A 15,787-nucleotide genomic window follows, 5' to 3' on the forward strand; every position below is an offset into this window, starting at 1 on the left:
GGTGGATATAGTAGTCTCAGATGTGTTTTACTTACAGCTACTGGAACAAATAGACAGGGTCCCAAGTGGAAATATGGTATTTTCATTAGGGGATTTTAATGCATAGGTCAGTAGAAATAGGGGTAGATGGTATCTAAGCCTACGTAAATTTGATGTAAAAACAGAAAACAGCAATGGTTACAGGCTGCTGAAATTTGAAGGTACAAGAAACTAGTTATAACCAATTCAATTTTTGGTCAAAAAATGGCCTATAAGGTAACATGGTATTCACATGATGGTAAGAATGCTAACCTTATTGATTATGTTATTGTAAAGCACAGCAAGGGTTTCATAGGGGTGCCGGCTCGTAAGCCATTTTTGATCTGATCAAATAAAACTCGAACCCTAGTTTTCCAGCTACGGCACGCGTCAATTTTTACCTTGAAGAGATGTCTAGGGTTAATTTAAAGCTGAAAATGAGGAAGGGTAACTACCTTTTAGGAAGCTATGACGTTAGTACACTCCAGGATAAGAATTTTGCAGAAACTATCAAGGAACCTTTGAATACTAAACTAGAGAGCCTAAAATTTGACAATGTGAAATTATAGATGGAATAATTTTAGGAAAATAGTTTTAACAAACTTTCTGTCGTTGTGTGTCTTAGGGAAGAAAGTTAGAAACGTAGCTAGGAATATTAGCGACAATACTTTATGTTTAAGAGAGAGGAGGACGGCCTTGGGCAAGAACTATTTGAGTGATAGATCATATGAACTTAAAAGGAATGTAAAGAAAGTGAAGTAAGCATTAAAATATGAAATAAGAAGGTGAGAAGTGGATGCCAGGGATTAATTGTTGAAAATCTGGTAGATGCAGCCAAACGGCATAATAGTAAAATATTGTACTGGCATGTTAATAAATTATGAGCAAATAGTCAATCTAGACTTGTCAAACAGTTCGTGGTAACGAACTGTAAGAAAGGAGTGACTCGGCTCAATAGTAACCGAAATTATAAAAAAAACTAAATTTTGGTAACAATAGATGCATCGAAAGAATTCGCTTTTTAGGCTGCTTCAAAATATATGAAATTCATTAAATTTTATTTTATTCATAAAAAGCTACGAGCCTGAAACAATTTATTTGGTTTTTAAAAAGGGGGAGAAACAGCCCCCAAAATTCAAGGAATCTTATTTAAAATTCAATATTAGATTCAGCGTATCAGAGAACCCAACTGTAGAGTTTTCAAGCTCCCATCTTTAGAAATGTGGAATTTTGTAGTTTTTGCCAGAAGAAAGATCACAGATGTTTTTGTTTGTTTCTTTGTTCTTCCCAGAGGTGATCATATTGAACCAATAAACCTAAAGTATCGGGAGAGGACTCGTATGAACGGAAATTAAAAGTTCCAGTGCCCTTTTTAAGTGACCGGAAAAATTGGATGCAACTAGCCCCCCCCCCCCGTTCTCCTTTTCACCAAAATTCGTCCGATTCAAATTTTGAGATAGCCATTTTGTTCAGTATAGTTGAAAGGTCTAATAACTATATCTTTGGGGATCACCTGACCCCCCACAGCCACCGGTGGAAGGGCAAAAGTTATGAAATATGCCAATTGTTTACATATAGCCTAGTATTTGTTATTGGGAAGTATACAAACATTTTTCAGGGGGGGGGAATTTTCTGGAGATTAAATTTCTACGGGGAGAATTTCCCATTGGTATGGAAGTTTCCGGGGGTGAAAATTCGAGGGGAAATTTTATACAGGGGGAAGATTCACATACGAAATTCGTTTTATTCGTCTTACTTTGACGTTGGCGACCCCATTTTACACGGGGGGAGGCTCTGCGGGAATTATCCAGGGGAAATTTTCAGTGGAGTTGAAATTTTCTGGGTGATTTTTACATAATGAAAGATCTTAAGCCGAACTGGCCAACCATGACAAAAAACCAACAAAGAGAAAAATCTCAGTCTCAAGAGTCTCAATCTCAAGAGAGAAAAAAAAATATTCTGTTTCGCAACAGAATAATTAAAGTAATTTCCAGTTTTTTTTATTTTTCCTCAGTTACTCTGGTGTTCTCACTTAAGTAACTCTATAATAGCATCTTTTCCCTACGTGGATCAGTTTGCGCCAATTGTATTTTTTTTTTCTTTTGGTGGTGGTTTTATTGGTTTTTTAGTTTTAGCTTGTTTTTTATTTTGTTCTTCTTGTGTTTCTTTCGTGCTGAAGACGCCTTGTTTGGATACAGGCGAAATATCCGCGTTTGTTTTAAATTTTTCGTCTTTTCTCTCCACTGGCTCGTTTTTTTTTTGTTTTTTTTTTGTCACTGAGATTTTTCTCTTTGTTGCATTTTTACATGGGTGGATTTCCCACGGGAGAAATTTTCCATGGGGGAATTATCACCAGGAAAAATTATCCGTGGAGAAATTTTTTGCGGGAGAATTTTTCTATTGAAGGGAGAGGAGACTTTCGGGAAACATTTGCCACACAACAAGTCTTTTTTTTTAGTGTAAGTTTGCTGGGGAGTATTTTTCGGTGGAATTGTAAGCAATAAATTTTCTTGGGGGATTTCACAGCGAGGATGGAATTGACCGGGGAACATTTCTTGGGGGAAAGAATTTTGCGTTAGAGGAAATTTATATGGAGGTATTTTTTGCGAAGGGGGGAATTTTTCCACGAAGAGGGATGCGGATTTCTTAGGATTATTTGAAAAACCATCAGAAATTAAATAAAAAAAAAGTTCTGTGCTAAAAGTAAGGAGCAATATTAAAATTTAAAACGAACGAAAATTATTCCATATTTTGGGGGCTGCCCCCTCCTCAATACCCCGCTCTTTACACTAAAGTTCGACCATCGGTCCCAATCATATAAGAACGATTCCTGAAACACAAAGGCCGTTTAATTAGAATCAGAGCCTTTTTTAAAAGTACTAAGGAACTTTAACGTGAAGAGTGGAGTACTAAGGATGGGTCAGCTCCCGTCATATACGGATAAAATTTTTGTTCGTTTTAAGTTTCAATGTTGCTCCTCACTTTCAATAGAAAAAACTTGTTGTTTTTTTTATTTAATCCCCGTTAAAGATAGGAACGCGGCTACAACTAGTGATAAGAAAAGAGTTAAATAGAGATGGGCAGAACATTTTGAGATTGTGCTAAATCGTGATAGGATAAAAAAAAGGATAAAGATCCTCCATAGCCATTGCTGGCGCAGAGGGCGTCGAATCGACGTTTCTGTTGCTGGGTATTTTTTTTACAGGGACAAGTAGCGAGCTTGTCGCCCAACCCTGCTGCGGCGGGGGTTAAACCCTGGGACCCGTATTGTCAAGTAGATCATCAATCCACTGAGCTGCATCAAGATTAAATCGTGATAGAATTAGTGGAAAAGAAATAGACAAAATAAAAAAGATTTTAACACTTTGTATGTAACGGAAGATTTTTTGTGAGGGAGAATTAGTAACAATACGAAGAGGATTAAAAAAATAATAGGGCCCCAGGTGCTGATAGTGTGGAAAATGAGTTTTTTAAATATGGTGGTTGTTAGTTAAGAGATAAATTACTGCAGATTACGAATATAATTTTGAAAAAGGGGAAACACCTAGCGATCTTTGGTAAACTTTAATTAAAACCCTCTATAAGAAAGGTGATAACAGTGAGCGTGGTAATTATAGTGGCATTGGCTTCGTTTCAGTAGGAAGCAAGTTACATAGTATTATGATACTTTTTAGACTTAGAAATGCTTTAGATACAGTTTTAAGATGAAAATGGTGCTGTTGAAAGGATAAACCAATCGAATTTTCGCTCTTAAATAGGTAACTGAGAAGTGCTGAGGCATCAAGCCCCTTTATCCCTCAGTTTTATCATGGTTGCAGCGGCAGCTGCAACCTAGTAAAGAGAGAACAACAGCCCATAGTGACCAATAGTTAAAAAACGCGTTTAGAAAAAAACTACCAGGTAGAAAGAAATCACCATTTGACACTGATTCAGGAATGGTAACTATTATTTCTGTTCGTATTAAAAATACACATTTATTGTGAAAAGAAATTTATAGTGATTTCGAAAAAAGCCTGAAACTCCTCAAAAATGGCGTCAGATCAAAATGAGAGGTGTACCATTGGAATCAGGATAGTCAAAAACCATGTCAAGGGAAATTACAGTCCCCAGGCTTAAACAACGAGGAAAATCACTTTTTTGCATGGGTAGCACTGATCTGTCTTCCGTTTTTTTTTCTGTAAAGAAAATAGTTCAAACTTAAAACGAGCAAGAATTATTAATTCAAAACCTACCTAACATATATAAATAAAACTAATGAAAATGAATCAACTGGTGACATTTCCCTATGTTTGTAGGATTACAGAAAACTAGCGCTTTACTGAAAACACAAAAGCCAAGTATAAAAACAAGAGCATTGATTTAGGAGTCAAAAGCAAATACGTAGCCTCACAACAACAAACTAATCTATAACGCTTTTCATTGTCCTACAGGAGCTGTGATATCAATAACTTTCAATATACAATTAAAATTATCTTAAAAACTTAAGTATAAAAATAATAAGTTTAAAGTCATTAGACAGCCTATAAAATAATGGATGGATTTATCAGGTAGCATATCAACCGTAATATGAACTCTAGGAATCCAGTTATTTCTCCCTATGAAACGGAGGATTTTAAGTTGTGATACATATTCTAAAGCAAGTTTGCAGTTCTAATACTAGTAAGATCTCTTCACTTCAAACTGGTCTACAAAACAATAATGAAGTGTTCTTTTCATATCCAAAACGACCGTCAATCATTGAACTGAGCTCATTGTGCAGAAGTGATGAAAAATTTAAAAAAAATAACAATCTGAAAATGCTTTACTTTTATACTGTTAAAATTCTCCTTAAAAGGTTCACTTTTACCGTACCAGCGCTCCTAAATTGTTTTGTGTTTTCAGTAAAGTGCTAGTTTTCTGTAATCTTACAAACATAGGGAAATATCACCAGTTGATTCATTTTCATTACTTTTATTGATATATGTTAGATGGGTTGTGAAGTAATAATTCTTGTTCGTTTTAAGTTTCAGCTTTGCTCTTTACTTCCCTCGGGAAAACTTTGTTTTTTTAAATTAATACATAATCAGCAATCGGTTGAATCAGCTAAAAGAAGAGCTTTAGCGAAGTTCCTATCCTAGTAAGATATATCAGATAAATGCATTAAAGTGATTAGCGTTATGTACGAGTATAACATTGCGCGGTTAAGGAAAGATATGAGGTTAGTAGCCGGTTTAGTATTAAATCAGGAGTTAAGCGGGGTTGCGTCCTATCCCCTATCTATATGGATCATTTTGATGGACTTAAACTTAACTACTACTACTATCAACTCATCGCAGCACCAAGCCACCTGAGGCCAACACAATTACGCACGCTCCTCCTCCATCCCAATCTATTCAAAGCCTCCCTTTTTACACCCTCCCACGAAGTTCTCATTTTCTTTAAATCTTTCTTTGTGACGTCCTCCCACCCAAGACGAGGACGACCTGCTTTCCGTTTAGCCATAGACGGTTGGCCGAGCAGAACAATCGTCGGCAATCTGTCATCCTTAATCCACACAACGTGCCCTAGCCATCTCAACCTTTCTTTCATTATAGCCCTAGAGAGCGGTATTGAACCATATTTTTCGTACAGCTTATTGTTTGAAACACGGTCAGTCAGCCGGGTACCCAGAACAAACCTTAAGCAATTTTTGGAAAACAACTAGCAAATCTTAATCCGCTTTTCGAAGCGCCCGTGCTTCAGAGCCATATTTGACTACTGTCATCACTGTAGCTTCTAATAGTCTAATCTTGGTTTGCAGACTTATCTTCCTATTCTTCCAAACTTTTTTTAACTGTGAAAAAACACCCTGAGCCTTGGCTATTCTACTTTTAACATCCTCACTGCTCCCACCATCTTTACTAATAATACTACCAAGGTAAGCGAAGACTGATCAATCTTTTCATTACCGAATTTCATATTGTCATCTTCAGTTATTGCTACTGCTAACGACTTAGTCTATCTGACACTAATTTCAAAACCTGAACTTGACCCTTGATCTCACAAAGTCTCCAAGACTTCCTTCATTTTGCTCACACTTTAATCTAGGATGATTAATTAATCCACATAATCTAGATCTAGGAGACTTTTTTCTCCCCATTTGATTGTGTGGTTTCCCATTGCCTTTCCTGTGCTCCTTAATACAAAGTCCATCAAAATAATCCATGTAAAGGGGGATAGAACACAACCCTGCTTAACTCCTGATTTAATACATAATCTCATTATGTAATCTAATCTCATTTTCTACCTTAACCACAGCAGCGTTATTCTCGTACATAGCACTAATCACTTTAATGTATTTGTCTGGTATACCATACAAGGATAAAACCTTTGCTAAAGCTCTTCTATCAACAGAATCGAACGCTTGCTCATAATCTATAAAACTAAATCCGAAGGTGTTTGACAACTCAGGCACTTCTCAACTATTAACCTAAGAGTGAAAATTTGGTCAACGCATCCTCTACCTTTTCTAAAACCGCACTGTTCTTCTCTTAAAACTTTGTCTACGGCATCTTTCAGTCTAAAAATATCACAAACTTTTCATTTTCCTCTATATATTTTCCTGCAACTCTATCTCGGCTTAGCAAATTCTCAAAATGTTCTGCCAATCTCTCTTTAATTCTTTCCTTATCGCTAATTGTGGCCCTATTCCTATCTTTCACTGGGCCAAGACTGGATTGACTACTCCCTCTCAATTTATTGACACGCCAGTACAATATTTTACTATTATGCCGTCTAGCTGCATCTTCCACATCCTCGGCAATTTTATCCATGGCCTCTACTTCAGACCTCCTTAGTTCATATTTTAATGCTTTCTCCACTTTCTTTACATTCCTTTTTTTTCATATGATCTATCACTTAAACCTAAGGAGTGCAACAAACGCAGAGGGAGAACACAGAATCAATTGGGGAAGTAAAACTCTCGAAGAATTAGATTATGATGATGATTTGAGCGTTCTATATGAAAATGTTTGCAAATTGAATGGATTTTTGAAAGTTTTGAGACTTCGGGGTGCATGAATAGGTTTGAAAATTAATGTTAGGATGACTAAGTCAGTAAAACTATAGTAGGTGAGCGTGAAGAGGCGATGTTGGGTGACTAGAAGATTCATCAGCTGGACAGCTTCACCGACTTAGGCAGTATTATTAGTAAAGACGGTGGGTGGAGTGAAAATGTTAAAAGTAGAATAGCAAAAACCCAGGGTGCTTGTTTCACGCTTGGAAAAATGAAAAGATAAGTCTGCGAACCAAAATTAGAATATTGGAAACTACAGTGATGACAGTGGTCAAGCATAGCTCTGAAGCTTGGACATTCCGAAAGACGGAGGAGGATTTTCTAGATGTTTTCCAGAGAAATTCCCTATGAATTGTTCTGGGTACCCGACTGACTGATCGTATCTCAAACAGATAGCTGTACAAAAAAAGTGGTTCAATCCCGCTTTCTAGAGCTATAATGAGATAAAGATTAAAATAGCTAGGACACGTTATGCGGATGAAGGATGTCATATTGCCAAAGATCATCCTTGTCGGCCAACCCTCTAGGGTCAAACGAAAAGCATGTCGTCCCCGAACAGGGTCGGAGGATGTTGCAAGAAAAGATTTAAGGGAAACGGGAACTTCTTGGGAGGGTTTAAAGAGGGGGGCTTTTAATAGATTGGGATGGAACAGGAGCTTGCGTAACTGTGTTAGCCTCAGGCTGCTGGTGCTGCAGTGAGTTGTTAGTTATGGTAGTAGTAGTATGTCATAATCCATGTCAAAAATTTTTTTCGGGGATGTTTATGGCCCAGAGACCGTATCTTTGGCCAAAAACCTTCCATTTCCGTTATGCTCCTAAATTCCAGTTGTTCAAACACTACTATAGATAAATTTTGAGGTTATTCAGTTTATGTTAATGATAACATTTAAACCAATTTTTGTGTCACTGTATTGCTTAGAGAGTTAAGTTTTTGAATCTACACCGCATGCAGAGGTAAATACAGTCAATTTTTTTTAGAGATTTTATCTTTTGTTTTTCCTTTTTTTTCAGGAGTGAAGAGTCTGTTGCTTCATAAAAAGTTCGTACTAAGACCAAACATCCACGTTAAGGCGTGTTCCTCTCTTATTAGCTTTTACAGTTTCCTTACAAGGTCTGAGACATTTCTCTGAGGGAAATCTCCGGATTCTCTCTATTCAGGTATGAATAGAACTTAGGCGATGCGATTTGAGGCAGAGACAAAGAATTGAAAGCAAGCTTACACTAACCATTAAGCAAGGTCACAAGGAAGATTGACGGTAGGGTCTTCACCTTCAAAAAAGGCTTATTCTTGGTAGACAGTATGTAACCCCTACTTATATCTATCTTGACAAAATTTCTTCTTCTTACTCCGTATAGATAATAGCTGAGCATGAGAACAAAGCAAAGAAAAAAACCTTCTACCATTGCCTCGCCCATATAAATTGCAATTATGGCCTAAAACAAAGGCTTGTTTTGTCTTATCAATGGCAGGTTTGTGATTCATTAGGCTATGGATTGGTAGCATGGCGACAGTCTGAAAGATAGTCATCTATTCAAGTTGCGACTAAGCTTGTTTGGGTGACATTATAGTTGAATGAGCAGTTAGTTATCCAAAATTCTCGGAGAAAGATAAGAGCGGTTGTCTTGAATCTCTGAAGAGCTATTACTGCGAAATGCAACCCAAACTAGTTGAGTTCCTGTCTAATTTGTTTTTCGTATCTTAAATCAAACAGTTTGTGGTAACGAACTGCAATTAAAGAGCGACTCGCTCAATAATAACCGATACTCTAAAAAACGGAATTTGATATCAATAGATACATAATAATTTCACGCTACTGCGAAAACTTACACAATAATAAGGAATAATAGAGTGCTTCCGTTTTTAACGAGAAAGACCTCTTTATTCGTTTACTGAGTTTTGGTTCTAGTGGGTGTCAAAACATAAGCTAAAAACATTTGGCACGAAACAGCTGACGGTACTTATGTACTATCTGTAACACACGCGAAAAATAGATTTTGGTTAATGCTAATGAAACAAAACAAAATAGGATAAAAATATAATAGTTTCGAAACAGATTTTGGCTATATATTTGCAAATTAGAGGGGGGGGGGGTAAAGCATAGCATATATTAAATACGTAACCGACCCCAACCTAGGTATCTTTTTTTCCCCTAAACCCCAAAAACAATAGTTTGACTAGTTTCTTAAGGACCTTCCCTATATAATACGACGCATGTGTTACAGATAGTACATAAGTACCCAGCTGACACGGTTATCATTGTATCACTGACAGAATGTGATAAAACTTTGTAATTTGGAAAAAAGACAGAAGTAATTTTTTAAATCATGGTTTTAGGTCACTAAGATGAGTCCAGGTTGGGGAGGGGGGCAAAAATGTTCTTAGTTTTGACATATCTTCAACCTACAGGCAATGAGATGTCGTTTTTCATGGTAATCGGCTATAACATTTCTTAAAAGCTAAAACATCCCAATTTTACAAAAAAAAACTTCAAAAGTTGAAGCCAAAGAACTAGACATGTATTTTTTTTTCTATTTTCTGATCTAGTTTCATACCTCTTAAATATACTAAGAATGTGTAAAAAAAACAAAATCAAAATGAGGGTTTTTGCAGTCTATATATATATATATATATATATATATATATATATATATATATATATATATATATATATATATATATATATATATATATATATATATATATATATATATATATATATATATATATATATATATATATATATATATATATATATATATATATATATATATATATATATATATATATATATATATATATATATATATATATATATATATATATATATATAGGCCTTGATAATTTCTTAGACCACACTGCTTTTCCATTAAAAACAAAAAAAATTTTTTAAACACGAAAAACGGGTTTTAAATTTTCTAAAAAGCAGTGAACTAAAAAACAATTAATTATGCACAAAAGCTCCTAATATTTCGGCTCCACATCCGGGAGCATTTATCAACCGAAAAAAAAAAATAAATAAATAAAGCAAAAAAAAAAAAAACTTAAATTAAAATAAAAAAAAAAAAAATAAAAACATAAATAGAAAAAAAAGGAAAAACGAAATAAAAATATAAATAAATAAGAACAAAACTCACATATTAATTAAACACTTCCATGAACTGAATGTCTTTCAACTGGCTAAAGCCAGTTGAAAGACATTCAACTGGTTGACATTCAACCAGACATTCAAGACATTCAACCAGTTGAAAGACATTCATTAATTGTATAAAAAGTCTATAATAACGATATATTTTTATTGATTGTATCAAACAGTTCGTTGTAAGTTGTAACGAATTTTAATTTAGTCGCAACTCGCCTCAATAGCAACAGAAACTTTAGAAAACGAATAGTGATACCAATAGATTTATGCTGATTCCAAATATATAAAAACCATCAAGTTTAGTATTACCCATCAAAAGCTAAAAGCCTGAGAAAATTTGCCTGATTATTTGAAAAAGGCGTGAAAGAACCCCAAAAGTCAAGGAATCTTATTGATAATCGCGCCATCAGATTCAGCGTATCAGAAAACTCTAATGTAGATGTTTCAAGCTCCCATCTGCAAAAATGTGGAATTTTGTATTTTTAGCTGGAGGAATGATGACGGATACGTGTTTATTTACTATTTTTTCCCCAGGGATGACCATATCAAACCAATGGTCTATAATATAGAGAGAGGGCTCATTCAAGCTAAAATTAAAAGTTATAGTGCCCTTCTTAAGTGACCAAAATGATTGGAAGGCAGCTAGGTCCCATCCCGCCCCTCTTTACCCCTAAAGTCGTCCGATCAAAACTTCTAGATAGCCGTTTTGCTCAGTATAGTTAAAAGGTCCAATAACTATACCTTTGGGGATAATATAACCCCCACAACCCCTGGGGAAAGGGCTATAAGTCACGAAATTTGTCCATTGTTTACATATAGCATTTGTTATTGGGAAGCATACAGACTTTTTTTGGGGGGGGGGATTGTGCTGGAGGGATTTTCACTGCCCTTGGTACACTAAAGATTATCAGAGAATATTGTATGAACAATGTAACACAATATTGTAAGTCACTTAAGTAATTATATACTAAAATGAGGCAAGATATAAAAAAAAACAAAAAAACTATTGCTAAATAAGCTACAAAACAGGGGGGCCTATCCCTTAACTCTCCTTCAAAAGATTATTAAAACCCGAGATGGAGTAAACGGTTCCTTTTTATACATTTTTTTAATACTTTAAAGATTTATTACCCCACGCTCTTTGAAATGGGCAAATGGTAAAATTCCTACAGAACAAGTGAAAAAAAAGCTTGTCCGGCTGATCGTCCATTCGTTTGCCTCCAAGCGTCCAGAGGTCGAATGACACCCGAAGACGGAAGAGACCAAATATTTTTATGAAAAACTAAAACTGTATTTAAAAATCAACTCAACCTCTTTTACGGCTTCACTAAAACATTCAAGTCTGAATATAGTTCATGAGTGTCCTTCTCTGACATCTCCGTCAAAATGGACAATTTATAGAATGATCTTTTAAAGAAGAATAACTATATAAAGTAAGAAAAATAGTGGAAGGTCAGGTCAAATAAAGAGAGCACTCACAATAAACTAAGCACGCGAGCAAAATCGTTCAAACAAGGTGGTCGTTACATCCAGCCTTCAAATTAACAAGTTTACATGATCAAAGTTATGAATTAAGGTGCCCTCGAACGACATGAGTTGTTGCAAAAATGATAGATTATGTTGAGCTGCAAAAGGATATGAGTTAAATTGCAGACTGAAGGTTGAAAAACCTGTGTTTACCTAAGGTAGTATGCCTATTTGATGGATGTGGATTTCATCGTAGATTATTACTCGTCCGACACAGTGGGGAAGAGGTATTCTGTAAATGAAGGATTGTGGTATATCTCGATGTGGGGTCTGGATAGTTGATTTTTCATTTTGATGACGGGGTGCTGATTTTAACTGTTTACATAAACTACAGGTATATAGCCGATTCGAATGGGATATAAACACCAAAACCGTTTTTTTCTTATATAATGACTAGGACATTTTTTTTAAACACCGCGGTTATAAAGAAGTTAAGCCGTACAAGTTGTTATAAACAAGTGTGCTGGGCTGGAAAAAATAAGTTACAGTATTTTTTGTCTTATTCTTTTTTCATGTTCACAGGTACAAAACAATCCTTTTGTCGTCAATAATCTGAGATTAAAAACTGACTGAATTCTTATAATTACATTTCCAAAGGAATAGAAAACAAAATCTTGATCCAGTCAGATTCGTGATTGCTCTTTTTGTTTCCTGGGTAAATCAACTTCCAAAACGTAGTCGTGGTTTTAAGATTTTTCATCGTTCATTTAATTTTTTCTGGTCAGGTGAAAAATTCAACAGCGTTTTTCACAACCTGCATAGGCGCTGAAAATTAAATTATGTTTGATAAACCCATGTTTGCCGTTTATAATATGCAAGAAAAGAAGAAAGGCAAGAAATGCTGACCAGTAGAGATATTTGAATCCAAGAAATGATGTTAGTTAAAAATAATGTCAGCATAAATCAAATTGAAACTGTTTTCCATCATATAGATTTTACCTTTCCACAGAAAATGAGAGCATTGGATTTCGGGGGTCAGGTTGAAATATCATAGGAATGTGAATTTAATTATGTGGTCACTATTATAAGGCAAAGACAAGAGTAGGCTACATACAACATCTTTTGCATTTAAAATTAAACTAGGATAGGTATACACACAGGAACATGTTTCCTAGGTCAAACATATGGGAGAGGTGAGGTAGGGGGGAGTGGTACACGTTTTAAACAAGCCCAAAACCAGGTGAATCATATCGGAAGGATAAGACATTATAGGTAATTCGTAAAAAATATATTTCTTGGGAGGATTGGCCTGAAAACCCATCCAAGTAGGCGCCTGCATTATGTGTAGTGAAAAGCTAATCATGGTTGTAGTGGTAGCTGCAACCTAGTAAAGAGCGAACCACAGCCCATAGTAAGCAAATTTAAAAACACGTTAAAACAAACTACCTAGTGAAAAAAAAATTGTCATTTGACTCTGATTCAGGAGTGATAGCTATTATTTCGGTTCGCCTAAAAAGTAAAGTTTATTGCGAAAAAAAATCTTATGGTGATTTCGAAAAATAGCCTGAACCCCCTCGAAAATGGCGTCTGATCGAAGTGAATAGTATACCATTGGAATCAGAATATTCATAAATCTTGTTCAGGGAAATTACAGTCCCCAACCTTGAACGACAAGGAAAATCACTTTTTTGCATAAGTAACTCTGATCTGTCTCCCGTTTTTCGTTTTTTTTTCTTTTTCCTTTTTTTTAGAGCTAGCGGTTTACCAGAAATCATAGAGAGATACTTAATGGCTCATTCAAAAGTTGTTTCTCACATCTAAGTGCATTTCATAAATTTCACAATATGCAGGTGCCATATGGCACAAAAATGGCACATTCTGTTCCATTTCTCAAGGAATGGGGCTAGCGGGCAACAAAAATATCGTAGATAGGCTCCATAAAATAGCTGTTTGATGTTTGATGTTTAATAGCTTCATAAAAGATATTTCTCATATCTACGTTTTCTTTATAAATTCCACCACCTGCAAGTGCACTGATTCAGGAATGATAACTATTATTTCGGTTCGTCAAAAGTGTAAAAGTTCATTGCGAAAAGAATTTTATGGTCATTTTGAAAAAAAAGTATAAAACCCCTCGAAAATGGCGTCTGATCAAAAGGAAAAGTCTACAATTGGAATCAGCACGGTCGAAAACCTAATTATGAAAAATTATAGCCCCCCTCCTTTAATAACAAGGAAAATGACTTTTTTGCATGGGTAGCACTGGTCTGTCTGCCTTTTTTTTCTTTTATTTTTTCTAGCAAGACTAGGGGGTGACCAGATTGTCATAGAGAGATGTGTAATAGCTTATTCGAGTGGAAATAAAAAAATTTAATGCCCTTTTGAAGTGACCAAAAAGAATGGAGGACAACTAGCCCCCCTCCCTAAAGCCCCCTACCCCCAAAGTCATTCAATTCCAATTTTGAGATAGCGATTTTTAAGCATAGATCAAAGGTGAAATATATTTGGTTTTGGTGATGATGTGACCCTCCATAACCCCTGGGAAAAGGGCTGCACAGTGTATCAGTATCGGACATATTGATATCACGCGCATTGGTATTGGCATATTATTATTGAGAGTATTGGTATCACAGGTATCTAGACAGATTTTTGGTAGCTCATGTAAAAGTTATTGCTCATATCTAAGTCCTTCCTAAAAATTCAACCATCAGCAAGTTCAAAATCATAGGCAGCGAAATAGCGCTACCTAAGTAAAGAACGATGTTGGCACAATGTATTATTTTTTTTCTTCTTCTTCTTCTTTTTCCATACCAGGACACTTCGTGTCGAAGAAGTTGTCGTAGAAACTTCGAAAAGGGCTCATTCGATTGGAAATTGCAGTGCTTTGTGCCGTTTTTAACAGTCGAAAGTGATTGGAAGGCAACTAACACCCCTTCCACGCCCACCATTTCCCCAAACACATTTGGATAAAAAAATTTAGATAGCCATTTTGTTAAGCGTAGTTGATTTCCAGATAGAAAATATGTTTTTGAGGAGGACACTCCCCCACAGCCCTCAGGGCAATGGTTTTAAGTTATGCTCTGGGGGCATATTAGAACAACGATGGCACAATGTTTTATTTATTATTTTTTTCCTTTAGACCAGGGCACTTCGTATCGAAGAAGCTGTCGTAGAAACTTCGAAAAAGGGCTCATTCAATTGAAAATTGGAGTGCCTTGTGCCCCTTTTAATAGTCAAAAGTGATTGGAAGGCAACTAACACCCCTTCCAAGCCCACCAATTCACAAAACACATCCAATCCAAATTTTGAGATAACCATTTTGTTCAGCGTAGTTGATTTCCAGATAGAAATTATGTTTTTGAGGAGGACACTCCCCCGCAGCCCTCAGGGCAAGGGTTGTAAGTTATACCCTGGGGGCATATAAGGTTTTTATAGAAACCGGTGTCTTAGAAACTTTAAAAAAGGTTCATTCTATTGGAAATTAAAAGGGCTAGTGCCCTTTTTAATAGTCGAAAGTGATTGGAGGGCAACTGACCCCCCTCTCACGCCCACCTTTTCCCCAAATACATCCAATCAAAATTTTGAGATAGTCATTTCGTTCAACGTAGTTGAAAGTTCTGGAAATTATGTCTTTGAGGATGACAACCCCCCACAGCCCTCAGGGCAAGGGTTATAAGTTATTCCCTGGGGGCATATAATGTTTTTATTGAAATCTTTGTCATAGAAACTTGAAAAAGGTCTCATTCGATTGGAAATACAAAGGGCTAGTGCCCTTTTTTAATAGTCGAAAGTGATTTGAGGGCAACTAACCCCCCTCTCACGCCCACCTTTTCCCCAAACACATCCGATCAAAATTTTTGGATAGCCATTTTATTCAACGTAGTTGAAAGTTTTGGATATTGGGTCTTTAAGGATACCCCCCCCCCCTACAGCCCTCATGGCAAGGATTTTAACTTACGCCCTGGGGGCATATAAGGTTTTATAGAGAGTGCTGTCGTAAAAACTTCAAAAGGGGCTCATTTAATTGGAAATTGAGAGGACTAGTGCCCTTTTTAATAGTCAAAAGTTATTGGAGGGTAACTAACTCCCCTCTCACGCCCACCATTTCCCCAAAAACATCCAATTAAAA

Source organism: Artemia sp. Qi Xiang Cuo, chromosome 21 (genome assembly GCF_049724085.1).
Source record: "Artemia sp. Qi Xiang Cuo chromosome 21, ASM4972408v1, whole genome shotgun sequence".
NCBI lineage: Eukaryota > Metazoa > Arthropoda > Branchiopoda > Anostraca > Artemiidae > Artemia > Artemia sp. Qi Xiang Cuo.